The sequence below is a fragment of the Dermacentor silvarum genome, chromosome 1 (genome assembly GCF_013339745.2).
Source record: "Dermacentor silvarum isolate Dsil-2018 chromosome 1, BIME_Dsil_1.4, whole genome shotgun sequence".
NCBI classification, from domain to species: Eukaryota; Metazoa; Arthropoda; class Arachnida; order Ixodida; family Ixodidae; genus Dermacentor; species Dermacentor silvarum.
The window spans coordinates 242,543,430-242,558,491 of record NC_051154.1 but is presented as its reverse complement, the minus strand read 5'-3'; the positions used below and the strand labels follow the sequence as shown (position 1 = coordinate 242,558,491).

Sequence of the window (15,062 nt, the reverse complement as noted above, 5' to 3'; positions counted from 1 at the left end):
TGCGGATTTACGGTTTTCTCATCACAGTTTTCGCATTTTGATGAGCGCTAGAACTATATATAAAAGTTAACAGTCACTTTAGCGAACACTGAAGAGGATGAAGGCAGAAGCCTGCGCACTCACGAAGCATTAATTAAATTATTTGTCATTCGCAAGCGTTGTTACTTCTATTGTTTTCTCCTACCAAAGTTGTGGGCTCGAGTGCCTTAATTACCTGTGCCTTAATTAACTTCGTCATAATTAACACCAATGGTTGCGGGCTCTACTCCCACCAAAGGTCGAGGGTTTGAGTGCCTTAATTGTATCTTAACTTTGTCTTAATTAACACTAAAAGTCGTGGGTTCGACTTCCACCAAAGTTCGAGAGTTCGAGTGCCTTAATTAACTCTGCCGTAATTAACTTGCCTTAAATAACTTCGCTCTAATGAACACCCAAGGTAGTGGGTTCAACTCTACCTTCACCATGTCAATTGGAATCCAACTTGGAGGTAATTTGGAGATGTGGCCGGTTCGCCCATATCTCCAAGTGGTTTCAACTCCCAACAAAGGCCGTGGGTTAGAGTGCCTCAATTAACTCTATCTTAATGAACTGTGCCTTAATTCGCTTCGACCTAATTAACACCAAAGGCCGAAGGTTCAATCCCCAATTTTGGTGCCATTGAATTTTGGTGCTGCGACGCTGGACATCAGGTTTTTCTACCATTGAGCCATCTAAGGATTTCACCTTAAGTGTTGCAATTTATATTTTCACATTCACACGTTTACACGTTAACAAAACATTTCAAGCAAAGTCACCAGCTACATGCCGACAAGGGGGGGTAACGGTGCCATTAGTGTGCCTCAGCAGATGTACCATCGAGGACAAATTAAATGCGAACAGCGGAGCGTGTGGCCGAAGCATAACTAAAGGTATACGGTGTATGTCATCGGCCAGTCGTTATGCACGTGCGTGGGGATGTAGTTCTCAAGGAAGAGTGCAGTGCTGCTCGCCCTATTGCGATAAATGTCACCCGTATTTTGTCCGAAAGTTGTTTTCTCATCTCTCCTCGGGCAGTGCCATACCCACCTGGCAGTACACTGTTATGGTGACTAGCACCATCACTACATCTGTAGCGTGATATAGCTGGCATGCACCCAGCTTGCTAACGTGCATTGCTTTGCTTTTGTTACCACCATCAAAGCTGCCAGTGTCTGATCGTAATTTGAATAGCACGAAAAATGTATTTCATTGGATGTGCAACAACAGTGCTAGCCACCTTAAAAGTAATCACAGATAGGAATGGCACTGCAATGGCGCGGTGAGAATACAAGCTTCCAACAAAATACAGGTGACGTAATATGCACTAGGACAAGCAGCCCCGCACTCTGCATCGAAACCACATGCATGTGTACAATCATCGCTGGCCGACGCCATACATTGTGCTTTTAGTTACGTTTTGGCCACACACTCTGCTGTTCGTATTTCATTTGTATTCAATAGTACATCTACTGTGGCACTCGCAGGTATACAGCTCATTATAGCGTCAGCAGGAAAGATCCACTAGATGTTCTATGGACGTCCTGCGTCACAAAAAAGAACATCTATTAGAGGTTACTTATGTCCAGCTGCGACATCCTTTCAATGTTAGAGCAACGTGATCTGGATGGGACTTAGATCATCCATGGTACGTACTTGTAACGTTGTTTGGAGAAATATAGATATCTATAGGACGTGTGCAATGTCTCAAACATGATGTTCTATGGACATCTATGGTACATTAGTGGTTCACTGGGTCGCTAATGCTCAGAGCACACCGAGCGCTGGAGCGCTACTTAGCTGGGTTCCCCCACTACCAGTTTCAACCGGTTAGACTGCTGCGCTCTGACCACGGAGTAAGATAAACAGGAGTGCCGACTCCGCCGCCGCGCAACGCATTCGCTCGGGACAAACCATGCAACGCAAATTATACATCGCGTAGCGCCATCTGTCGAGGCGCGTGGAAAACACTCAACAGCTTGCTTCCATGTGCGCATGCGCTGAGTGGCGGAGACCGGCGGCGACGGCGGCGCAGAACGGGCAGCGCGGCACCCGCAAAGCGTGTCGTCTGCTACAAACGTGGACCCTCGGCCGTCTCAATTTGACAGCAATGAAACAAAAAAAATATATGCGCACGAATAATAAAAGCGCAAATAAACACGCGGTAGCGCTTTTATGCACGCATACGAAACATTTTTAGATGTCTTTAGAGGGAAGAGACGATAAATGATGCTGTACAAAAAGACACAACAGAAGTACTTGTTTTTCACTGCTCTACGTCTGCGCGGAAGCGAAGGTGGGAAATTTTCGTCTTCCTCGCTTTGTTTACCAAGTCTGCAGTATGTTTATTCATGCCTGACGGAACAAGGTATCTTGATACTTGTGCGTGAAGAGACTGAGCAACAGGACAGTGTTTTGTTCCCGGCTGTAAATCTGGGTATGGCAAAGGACGCGAGCAGTTTTCGCTCTTCGCTTCGCCATCTGATCTTCAACTACTCCACCAGTGGCGTCAAAAAATGCCTCAAATAAGCGAGCGCTTAAAGCAATGGACAAAATATGTGCGCGACACTTCGAGAAGCAGCTTATTTTTGATAGTTACTTTAATAAAGACAAAGGTGATGTCCTACTAGATCTAAAGAAAGTGCCTCGACTTCGAAGCGGAGCAGTTCCTTCAATTTGTTTAGGGAAGCCTGGCGTAGCTCAATGATGCTGAATGCCAGGAGGAACCAGAAGACGCCAATGCGGAAGGACGGGAGGAGCTCAATTTAAATTTCTCTTCAACTACACACAGTGCAGGTGCCTTTCCTTGCCCAGCCACATGCCGTAATGTAGAGAGAGAGAAAGGTAAAGAAAGACAAGGAGGTTAGCCAGTGTAAATACCGGCTGGCTACCCTGTAAATTCTCAGCCTTGCCTTCGAGATTATTCCCCCAGTTATGCAGACACATAATCAGAGCTTCCCTTGTGAAATATAAGCAGAATCGAAACATTAGCAGGAATTTCCAATTAATATGTTTAATGAGAATGTGGCGATTCTGCTCGCAAGAGAACCGGGCGACACGAAAAGCACCGCGAGAAGCAAAGAAGCAAGCGAAGCATCTTAGCACTTGATGCGTGCTCAGATAAAAAAGAGTGATAAACGTCAGATTTTGCGTAAAAGCTTCTTTTCGCTGTCGTCTTTCATTGCTTGAGACCACGCGAACTGCCGTTATATCGCCTTACCATTTGCTATAGTTTTTCTCTCCATCTTTGTTTATTTTCTGTTCCTGTGCCTTGTAAAGTTTCATGTAGGCCACCTGAAAAATTCCCTGCATTTGGCCTGTATAAAATAAATTAAATAACATGATACATGACTTGTTTTTCCTGCTAACGTCACTCCGTGAACCGCAAGAGCTATGCGCGCTACAGGCGTCAGGGCGTGCGCGGAGCAGACGACAAGCAGGTGCCGCGAGAAAGCCCCCGCGCCTTTGCTCCTCTCCGCTGCAGAGTTTTTCTTCATTCGTAGCGCCGTCTGGCGAACACGCTGTGAAGCAGGAGCCAGCATTGCAGAATATGTCCCTTCCAGACGAGCGGAGTCGGCGCTCCTGTATTATCTTACTCCGTCGTGTACACATAAAAGGAAATGATACAGGAGTGATAATGTTCATAAAATAAAAATGCGAGATAATTAGGAAAAGTACCTTTGTGTGCTCCTTCTGTTTGTATATATATGCTCCACAAACACATCTTTGAAGCATCTCATTGCATTGCTCAGACACTACACAAAGCTCCCAAACTATTTTACTCATTTTGTATGTAGCTCTAGTAACTTTTGTTGCACATAGTTATCCACTGGACAAAATCCAGAACATGATTGCACATCTCACCAAAATAACACACACATTCCTCTTTTTTGCTGCATTGTCTCTTTAGCGTATGCACTTTGGCAGATTGATTTAATATAGACCTCTTTCCTCTTTGCAACTGAGAGCTGTATAAATTTATGCTTGTGGATAGAACAGCAGCACCACTTGCAAAACAGACTGTAATAGCTCATTAAATTTCTTCTACATGAAGGCCCTGTATTTCAATACAGAATATATGGGTCTTATTTTGATCTTTTACAGCCAAATACATGTTGACCTACTGCTTAAGCTGCATTTTGCAGCTGCAGCACAATGCAGAATTTATGTTACTTTTGGTGCGCATCCAAGAACTTCTGCTGACCAAAATTCATTTCAAATTGTTAACAGCAGGGTTCGTACAGGTTTCCAAGGCAAAAATTCAAGGATATTCCAGGACTTTTCAGGACCTGTCACAGGTTTTTCAAGGACTCAAAGCGGCATCTAAAGTAGGGTTTCTTTACTCTAACATTTCCAAAAATGACTAGTTTTATTGCACTTAATACAATAAATAAATGTATATCACAATTATAATAAAGAAGTCTAGCCTTGATAACTTGTCAAGATCACAGCACAAAATGAACGCTTACAATAGCGGCTGAGATTTTTCCAGTATAGAAAATATTCAAAATATTCAGCATAGGGCTTTTGCACTAAAATAAAAAGAAATAAATGTATATCCCAATGATGGTAATGTCAAGCCTTGATCTACTTGCGAGTTCACAACAATACCAAAAAAAGTTCACAAAACACAATGAATGCTCACAACAGCAACTCTGACTTCTCCAGTATTAACAGGGCAAGTTTACCGAACATTTCCAAACCATTCAGTGTAGTCTTGCTACACATCCATTATAACAAATAAATGCATATTGCAATTGTGTAAAGCATGTCTTGTCTTGATCATTTCTCAAGTCCGCAATATTAAAAGTTACCACAACGAATAGTCACAACAGCTGCTCAGGCTTCTGCAGTATTAGCTGGGTTGATTCATCAAACATTTCCTAAACATTCAGCATAGCGTATTTTCCTGTATATAAGACGCGTTTTTTTTCCTGAAGTTTTCGTCGGTGTATCTTATAGAACGGTGCGACCTATGTACATTCTTTTTTTCGGAAAAACTGGCTTCAAAATTGGATCCAATGTTATGGCCACGCGAAGCGCGCTGGTTGACGTCATTGCTACGGGTTCTGTGCGCGCTATCGAGGTGCTGGGTTCTCGTGATCAAGTTTCCGAGCGCCATGCGAGAAGGATGGAGCCGCAAGGCAAGCAGCGGTAGGCCTACCGCGAGTCGATCGACCCCGAAGTCGTCGCATCTGCAGGTCGCTGTCAAGATACGGCGCGCACCACTGTGCAAACTACGCAGTTGCTACAAGGTTACAGGCAGCCGCCCCCCCCCCCCCTTCCCTCCCTCCCTCCTGGGCTGCCTTTCTGCTTTCCTCCCTTGTACGCGATTCAGCTCACTGTCACACGCTTTCACTCGCACATACAGCATAAGGCGCGCAGGGACGATGTTATCGTCTTTGGACTTTATATGGAACATCGCGACAAGCACAACAGCAGAAATGCGCCTGGAGTAGAAATATATGGCACTCATAATGATACGCTTATTTGCGTGTGACGCACGTTCACGGAGCGAAACATCACTGTAACTTTTTAAAGCGCTTACAGAAAGAACAGATGCCTCTTATAGACCGGTGTGACTGATATAACGTTCTTCCCTTTTTTTTTTTTTTTTTTGAAAAACTGACGTTTTGAGGGGGGTGCGTCTTATACAAAGGTGCGACTTATAGACTGGAAAATACGGTAATGTTATTGCACTTATATTATCATAAATAATATTATAACAAAACCTCCATCCAAAGGCACTGAGCATCAATGGTAAAGTTGCTCCACTATAGCTCTCTTTAGCTTCACCTCGCGCGCATGCAAGAGTGAAAGTGGGACAAGGCAGACCAACGGGCGAGGAGTGAAACGAACGATAGGGTGAGGAAAGCAGCGTAAACACTGCCAGCCCCAAGCCAGCACCGAAGCGCGGTACGGGCCTCTCGCTCCGTTCGCGGTTTGACGTGGTGAAGCCTCTTATTTTTTCCGTGCAGTTCTGCAAAACGGAACCATGTGTGCTTGCGCTGGCGTATTGTTTCTGAAATAGGAAGTTTGTCAGATCGACGCCGATTTACCACAGAAAGGAGGTCGCAATGTCAATATCAGAGTGCAATGCTCACGAAATTCAAGGATTTTCAAGGAAGGAAAAAAATTCCAGCACTTTCAAGGGCCCTTGAAAACGCACTCTTCAATTTCAAGGGTTTTCAAGGATTTCAAGGACCTGTACGCACCCTGTTAACAGTGTTGTGACCCTCGATGCATTAGAACATGTTTTAATGGTAATGGAACCTCGTGCTATGTCTCATATAGTTCTGAAGTCATCGAATTACTATCGTCTTGTATGAAAAGTATAATATTGATTATACTGTACTTTCTTGACTTGGCACCCACCAGTGGTGCTAACACGCTTGTTTTGGCATCACTAATGCTGCAGGTGGATGAAGGGAGCTCGTTCCAACACAAGTCCATCTGATCTGCATCCCAATTTACAATGCCAATCGTCTAGTCCTAGGTGTGGCCCAGCTCATTAATTAGCTTAATGGCGAGCCATTCAACAAAAACGACGAGCAGCTACTTGAGGTGAATTGGTTGTTCATTTCACATTCTCTTCCCACTGAATGATTGTGTCACAATTATGGGTTTTTTTTGTGCTCCACCCACTTCCGTGATTTCCTCGGCATTCACTGCAGCTTTGGCAAGAGCCGAGTGTGCACAGGAGGAGCAGCTAAATACATGCACCTTCATTTTTGGCTAATACCCAAAAGGACCAGAGTGTAATGGATTGCCAGAGAAGCTGCAGAATATGTTACAGCACCAATGTCAAGCTATAGGGTCGGTTTTCTAGCTGGCAGCATCTGCATCATGGTTAAAGCTAGCCTCACAAATGTGTTTAAAAGTTGAGACAGTGATTCAAGTTTGATCAGCTGAATGCAGACAGACATTGAAATCAGGTATTGCAGCTTGTGTTGAACAAATCTGTAATATCCTTGAAATATTTACCTTTCAATAAGCATTTAAGGAAACGCTCATGCACTCAAGTGGGAATTGTATCACATCATGTTCCACTTCATGGCCACTGTGGATCCACCTTCAGTACTTATTGCTACGTGATTGATGAGCACAGGTTCAACACAATAACTGCAAAGGCCCTTTATTTGCGTATGCTAGCTGAACCGAGCGTCACTAAATGAATAAGTATAGTGACTCTGACCTGACGTATTCAATCGGTGTCACCACTGATATTGACACAAGCAGATAACTGTCCCTGCAGCAATTTTTGAGGGTGACACGATTACTGGAGCAAAAAAAATCTTGTTGGCCATGCAGTGGTGCAAGCATCATGTGAGTAAATATGGTAACGCTCAAGCATCCAGATTTGTTATCTTATGGACTGGCAGTCAAAAGCACTGAATATCATATAGCCAACACACATATTTAGTGTGCAAAAATGACACTTTTTGACAATCATTGTACTAGACTGCACTTGACATCAGTTCCTACCTTCCAGTCATGCATCTGTCATTGCCGAGCACATTCGTTGCGATGCTGTTGTGCCGTGGCGGTTGGTTTGCAATCGTAAGACAGATTGCATGCACTTATGTTTGCTTGGGGTACCATGTTCAGGACATGGCTAAAGGAAAACTCTTCAGAAGTGTTCGAATATACCTTAAGGAACTTGTGAGACCAACATAAACTTGGTACAGATCGATAAGCTAGATAAGCGATTGCTTTGACCGAAGACAAAAACCCAACAGGGCTTGTTGCAAGCTATCACACGCATCAAAAATTATAAATTACCCTGTATCGTCTACCAATTATGTGTTGCTTCATTACATGTAAGCCTACAGATTACTTGACATGCAATTACTCTACCAGAGGATGGCCGTGAAAAGCGATACTGTGCAGAAATTGCCATCTAGCAGCGCCGTTGTGCTCAGCAATGTTAAATGGGGTGTCCGTTGCAGATCCAACAGCATTCTTTCCCGCATGCTACGTGCTTGTACCCGGTATCCATGGCAGGACTTGCTTTGTTGCCAGGCCAGCTGGGGGTTTGTAGTCAAAAGGCTTGGCGGGTTGATCTCAAAGGCAAGCCGTGTTGGCCACGTGCAACTATTCAAGTTCTTCAACTTTTTAAATATCAACTCCACTCCACGATATGTTGAATATTGTCACGAAGATAGCATTCGAGACCTTGGCAAAACGGTGTTCTTTTCAATGTAGGCTGACACTCGGAGAGCACGCGTTCCAGAACACACTTCGTCGTTCTCGTTGCAGCGGCCGGCGGCCGCAGGTGCTAGCCTATCTCGCGTCATTTCTCCTCTTCCAAAAGCGACCGTCCCGGTCGGCTGGGTAGAATAAAGTTCAAGGGGGCAAGTCAGCTCTAATGGCAAATGTGGTCACAGAAAACGAAGGATAACCACACAACACTGCGTAGGACGGCGAAGGGTTTGAAAGGTGCACTTCACTCGCGGGTGTAGTACGGCTTCATCCGTACTACGTGTACAACTTCGGGGCGGGGACGTCGTCGGCTCAAGCGAGGATCAACACTTTGGGGCAGGATCTCGTAATTCACATCGCTAAGCCGGCGCACAACCTCGTATGGTCCGAAGTATCGTTGCAACAATTTCTCCAAGAGCCCACGGTGACAGACAGGTGTCCACACCCACACGTGGTCACCGGGGTTGTACTGGACATTCCGTCGGCTCTGGTTGTAACGACGGGCGTCGGTACTCTGCTGGCTACGGATGCGGTTCCGAGAAAGCTGGCGAGCTTCTTCTGCTTTCTGGATAAAGTCATCAGCGCCCTCGCTTGTCGTGGTGCCGTCGCCTACTGGAAGCATGGCGTCTAAAGGTGTCGTGACGCGACGTCCATAGACAAGTTCAAATGGAGTGAGCTCGGTGGTCTCCTGCACAGCTGTATTATAGGCAAATGTCACGTATGGCAAAATTTCGTCCCATGTCTTGTGCTCTACATCAACATACATCGAGAGCATATCGGCCAGTGTTCTGTTAAGGCGCTCTGTCAATCCGTTAGTTTGGGGGTGATAAGCTGTGGTTTTCCGATGGTTGCTGTGCGTCAACGTGACCGTACCTCTTGTATTAAGTCAGCTGTAAATGCTGCACCGCGATCAGTAATGAGGACAGCGGGTGCACCATGGCGCAGTACAATGTTGAGGACGAAAAACTTGGCGACTTCAGCAGCAGTTGCCCGGGGTACAGCTTTGGTCTCGGCGTAACGGGTTAGGTAGTCGGTTGCGACAATTATCCATTTGTTTTCCGAAGATGACGTAGGGAATGGACCTAGGAGATCCATGCCCACTTGTTGGAACGGCGCTGGAGGTGGGTCCAGAGGTTGGAGGAGACCGGCGGGCTTGACGGGTGGTACTTTACGCCTCTGGCAGTCACGAGAGGTTTTCACATAGTGCTGAACAGACGAAAATAGCCGTGGCCAGTAGTATCGCTGGCGTATGCGTGCTAGTGTTCTGGTGAAGCCTAAGTGTCCAGCACAGGGGTCGTCGTGACATGCCTGCAAAACTTCTTGGCGCAATGCCGTAGGGACGACGAGAAGGAATGTTTCCTGACTGTTTTCAAAGTTTTTCTTATAAAGGACATTGTTCCGCAGACAGTACGATGTCAGTCCTCGTGACAGCGGTCATGGGATAACAACGTCAGCTCCTTGAAGATACTGGGTAAGAGCAAGCAGGTCTGTGTCCGCACGTTGTAGGTCAGCCATCCGCACCGTGTCAACGACACCAAGAAACGGCAAATCTTGCTCCCAATCTGATGATGTCAGTGGAATCGGAGCACGTGACAGGCAGTCAGCGTCGCTGTGCTTTCGTCCAGATCGGTAGATGACAGTTATGTCATACTCCTGTAGGCGGAGACTCCAACGAGCGAGGCGGCCTGATGGATCCCTGAGATTGGCAAGCCAACAAAGTGAATGGTGGTCGCTGACCGCTCGAAATGGCCGGCCATACAGGTAGGGTCGAAATTTACTGATGGCCCAAACGACTGCCAAACACTCCTTTTCAGTGGTCGAGTAGTTAGCCTCTGCCTTTGTGAGACTACGGCTCGCGTAAGCGATTACACGTTCCGTACCGTCTTGCCCCTGAACAAGAACGGCTCCAAGACCAATGTTGCTGGCGTCCGTGTGGATTTCAGTTTCAGCATCATCGTCAAAATGCGCGAGCACCGGAGCTTTTTGCAGTCGTTCGCGTAATTCTGTGAAAGCCTGTTCTTGTTCTTCCGTCCACAGAAAAGGCACATCGTGGCGTGTTAATCTCGTCAAAGGCTCAGCTATTTTGGAGAAACTTTCAACGAAACGACGGTAGTAGGTGCAGAGTCCTAAAAACCTCTGAACAGCCTTCTTATCTGTAGGACGAGGGAACTCAGCAACGGCAGCCAACTTCTCAAGGTCTGGCCAAACGCCCTGGGGGCTGACCACGTGTCCCAGAAACTTGAGTTCCTGAATACCAAAATGGCATTTCTCAGGCTTGATGGTGAGGTTTGCCTTGCGGATAGCATCAAGAACGCTCTTCAGCCGAGCCAGGTGTTCATCAAACGTGCTTGAAAACACAACGACGTCGTCCAGGTAGACGAGGCATGTCTGCCACTTCAGTTCAGCGAGTACAGTGTCCATCATTCCCTGGAATGTGGCGGGAGCGGAACACAGGCCGAATGGGAGGACCTTATATTCGTATAGCCCGTCAGGTGTCACGAATGCAGTTTTCTCGCGATCGCGCTCGTCGACTTCGATCTGCCAGTACCCTGACTTAAGATCTAACGAGGTAAAGAACTGGGCATGACATAGACGGTCCAAGGCGTCGTTAATCCTTGGCAGAGGGTAAACATCGCGCTTGGTGACTTTGTTAAGCCGTCTGTAGTCGACACAGAAGCGTAGTGTATTGTCCTTCTTTTTTACCAGAACAACGAGGGGACGCCCATGGGCTTGTCGAAGGCTGAATCACGTCATCGTCCAGCATTTCTTTAACCTGGCGTTTAATCGCCTCTCTTTCCATTGGCGACACGCGATATGAATGCTGACGAACTGGGCGCGCCGATTCCTCTGTGAAAATACGGTGTTTCGAAATGGAGGTGCGCTGAACTTGAGATTCCGTAGAGAAGCAGCTAGAGAATTCGCTCACGAGGCCTAATAGTCGTTGCTTCTGTTGTTCCGATAAACAGGCATTAATGTGAATGCGGCTGCAAAGCGTGGTAGCATCTGTCACGCCTGGGGAAGTCACCTCTAAAGTGCCGACGTCGGAGAAGTCCGCAATTTGGTTGAGGAAGGCGACAGCCGCGCCTTGAGGGACGTGCTGAAACTCGTTGCTGAAGTTCGTCAGAAGAACTAGTGACCGCTTGCTCTGCAACTGAACAAGGCCTCGAGCTATGCAGATATACCGTTCGAGCAGCAGCGGAATATTTGCCTCGGCAATGCCCTCACTGTCGTCGAACGCGTCGCTGTTTACAAGGGATAATACGCTGCTCCTCGGCGGTAACGTGACGTTGTCGTCGACGATGCGCAAGGCGTTGTCATGACTGTCGTACTTGTTGCTTGCTATGGCATGCGCTGTCGAAAACGTTACCCGCGACTCTTGCAAATTAATGATGGCTCCATTAGCCTGCAGGAAGTCCATTCCAAGGATCAACTCTCGCGAACAACTCGGCAGGATAACGAAATCTCCGACGTACGTAAAGCCGCAAATATTCACTCGTGCTGTACACCTGCCCACGGGCTTTAAGAGGTGTCCTCCGGCAGTACGGACCTGCGACCCAGTCCACTGCGTGTAAACTTTTTTCAGTTTAGCGGCAAGTTCTCTGCTCATAACAGAGGTGTCCACGCCAGTGTCGACTAAAGCTGTGACTTCTTCGTCGTCTATGCTGACTGGTATATCCGATGTTACGACGTGCCTTGGATCACCTGAGTGCGTTTGAACGTCGGTCTGTTGTCGTCGCTGTCGTCGCTTGCGTCGTAATGGAGGATATTCGGTACATTCGGCGTCAACGGCCTCACCTCCGGAGGTCGCTGAACTCAGTTTTCCCGATTTGCAGGGCTGGGCGAACGGCGCCTAGGGGCGTCTCGACGGAAGGTAGGACTTGGCGACCGGTATCGTGATGGAGCCGGTGACGATGAGCGAGGCTCGTGCCTTGGCTGTTCAAAGAAATTGGGACGACTCACCAGGAAGCTCTCGATTTCCACCGGACGCTCACCAGGTCGTGGACGCGGCGCATTCGGAGAGAACCCACGGAGACCCACGCGTCGGCGGGGACACGTCCTGTAGATATGGCCGGCTTCGCCACAATGAAAACAGAGCGGACTGTGGTCAGGAGCGCGCCAGACATCACTTTTTCTTGGCCTGGACTCGTTGATAAACGGCGCATTACGACGGCTGAACCCGACTTCTGTCTGTTCCGTGGTGCGCACGACGTTTGATGTATTATACAGCGACGGACGTCGTACGGCTTCCACATATGTCATCCTAACTTGCTCCTGCGGCTGTGGTGCCCCGAAGCGTTCGGGAACTTGGATGGCTTGCCTGATTTCGTCTCGCACCATCTCCGCCACAGAAAGTCGCGCGACCGGGGGCTCGACCGCCTGCATTTTTTGGAGTTCTTCTCTTATGACCGCTCTTATTAATTCTCTCAGGTCGCTGACGTCGCTTCCCAGTGTCACGTTAGGGACGCCGCTCGAAATTGAAGTCATGTTTCGATTGTACTGCCTGGCGCGCTGTTGTCTATAGTGCCCTTTCCATTGCAGTGGCTTCAGCGAGAAAGGCCGCAAGCATAGTCGGTGGGTTGCGGATAAGGCCGGCAAAGATTTACTGCTTTACGCCTCGCATTAGGTGTCGAACTTTTTTGTCTTCGGGCATTGAAGCGTCTGCACGTCTGAAGAGCCGAGCCATATCTTCAATGTATGTCGTGACGCTCTCATTAGGGGCTTGAATCCTTGCCTGCATCGCCAACTCCGCTCTCTCCTTTCTGTCGGCGCTGGTGTAGGCGGCAACTAACTGCCGACAGAATTCGTCCCACGATGTCAGTGTCGTCTCGTGGTTTTCGAACCACGTCTTTGCGGAATCCCCGAGAGCGAAGTACACATAACGCAGCTTGCGCTCTTGGGACCAATCGTTGAATTCGGCTACCCTTTCGAAGTGGTCGAGCCAGTCTTTGACGTCTTCAAGAGCACCTCCGTGAAACACATTGGGTGTTTGCGGCTGATGCAAAAGGACCTGTGTCGGCGCGGCAAGCGCAGCAGTAGACGGTTGGTGCATCGTCCTGGTAGGATCAGGTAGCAGACCGTGCTGTGGCTGGAGCCCCTGAAGACGACGGCTGGTACGGACGTGTACCGGGGTGAGCTCTGTCGGACTACGCACTGGTGACGAGTCAGGAGTACGCCGCGTCTCGGGCGATCGTATCATTTAACCAGCAACTCCACCAGAAAATGTCACCAAGATAGCATTCGAGACCTTGGCAAAACGGTGTTCTTTTCAATGTAGGCTGACACTTGGAGAGCGCGCGTTCCAGAACACACTTCGTCGTTCTCGTTGCAGCGGCCGGCTGCCGCAGGTGCCAGCCTATCTCGCGTCAATATAAAAGGTGGAAGTGCTGGAAACAACTTGCGTGTGATGAAGTGACGCGCCACAGCTAGGTGAACATTATTCAGATTGAGCTATATTCTACAAAGCTGTAGTTGTAAAATCATACTCTTTCATGTACTCACACTCATCTGTATTTTATACTTTGCAAATAATACATCCCTCTGTTTGGCCTTACTTCATTTGATGTCCCTGTCACTTGACTCGCACCTGAATATTGCTCAAATCATCATTTCGACACCATCGACAAGCGTCAATCAGGCTGTCAACAGCTTGGTCATCTGACATCGATGCACTGGTGGATCTAGTGGGGGGGAACCTGGGGGCTCCCCTCCCCGGTCAAGACATGCCAACTGACAGTATTGAGTGTGCAGCAAGTCCTCCCTTTACCTTTTTATGGCTCCCAACTCTGTGGATCCTCCCCTGCATCGATGTCCTCAGCAATGGTTGTATCATATCCCAGAGTTCTGCACTAGTTGATGTTCATGCAACACATGTTTAGGCACATGTGTTACACACATGTTTACACCAGTGTGTAAATCTGAACAGTTTACATGTGAGTTCAGAACTTATATTTATGTTATATTATTTCTGCAGGTTCCAGGTTCTACAAACTTGTGATGAACCAGTCCGTGGACGTAAAAAAAAAAAACAAGCATGATCTTGATCTTTAATTTGCTCATCCTGGCTTTCTTCTGGCAAGGGGCCGAGTGCGTGTGCCACTCCGATGATTGCCTTTTGGACTCCGGGTCATATTCAAATAGCACCCAAGTCTCGTCACCTGTAATAACGTTGTCCAAAAATTTTCAATCACGTTTGCAAATGTCGAGGTTTTCTTGGCACGTTTCAACGTGGCGGGACTTTTGGTCGTCAGTGAGCACTTTTGGAACCATTTTCGCACACCTTCTGCATGCCGATATCGTTTGTAACGATTTCATGAACTTGAGTTTTCGGAATGTTTAACATGTCGGCCATTAAACGAACACTTAATCCTCGGTCTGAGTTTAACAGTTCCCTCACTCATGTCATTGTCGGCCGTGGTGGTCGTGGATGGCCGTCCGGCGCGGTCCTAGTCTTCAACCTTTTTCCGACCTTCCACAAAGGCCTTGTGCCACCGAAAAAGTTGCCGATCTAACAGGGCATGTTCTTTGTAAAAAGTCTTGATCAGAGTAACAGTTTCCGCAGCAGAGTAACAGTTTCCGCAGTGGTCTTGCCAAGTTTCATGCAAAACTTGATCGCAAATCTTTATTCTAACGAGCGCTGCATTTGCACTTGCACAAGAATAAAAAAAAACTTTCACGGACAGGCCCGTCCTACACTCGCTGATGCTCAGAGCACACCGAGCGATGGAGCGCTACTTAGCTGGGTTCCCCCACTACCAGTTTCAACCGGTTAGACTGCGCTCTGACCTACAGTCGCGTCACAATAAATTAACTGACATTATTTTCAGGTTAGACCCTGTATATGCTCC

General features: G+C 47.6%; 1 protein-coding gene and 1 long non-coding RNA gene across 37 annotated transcripts in view; one reads left to right on the top strand and one right to left on the bottom strand.

Annotated features, from left to right (window-relative positions):
* Nucleotides 1-15,062, bottom strand: part of LOC119437012 (uncharacterized) — a 156,576-nt gene that overhangs the window by 87,427 nt on the left and 54,087 nt on the right. The window lies entirely within an intron of this gene.
* LOC125942114 (uncharacterized) overlaps nt 1-15,062 on the top strand; it is a 111,916-nt gene that overhangs the window by 92,454 nt on the left and 4,400 nt on the right. The window contains exons 1-2 of one of the 3 annotated variants that reach the window (XR_007464820.1): nt 5,586-7,341; nt 14,189-14,634. This is a non-coding gene — a long non-coding RNA (uncharacterized LOC125942114). Of the gene's footprint in view, nt 1-5,585; nt 7,342-13,644; nt 14,635-15,062 lie in introns of those variants that run through there. The other 2 variants (XR_007464818.1, XR_007464819.1) reach the window with 2 other exon arrangements.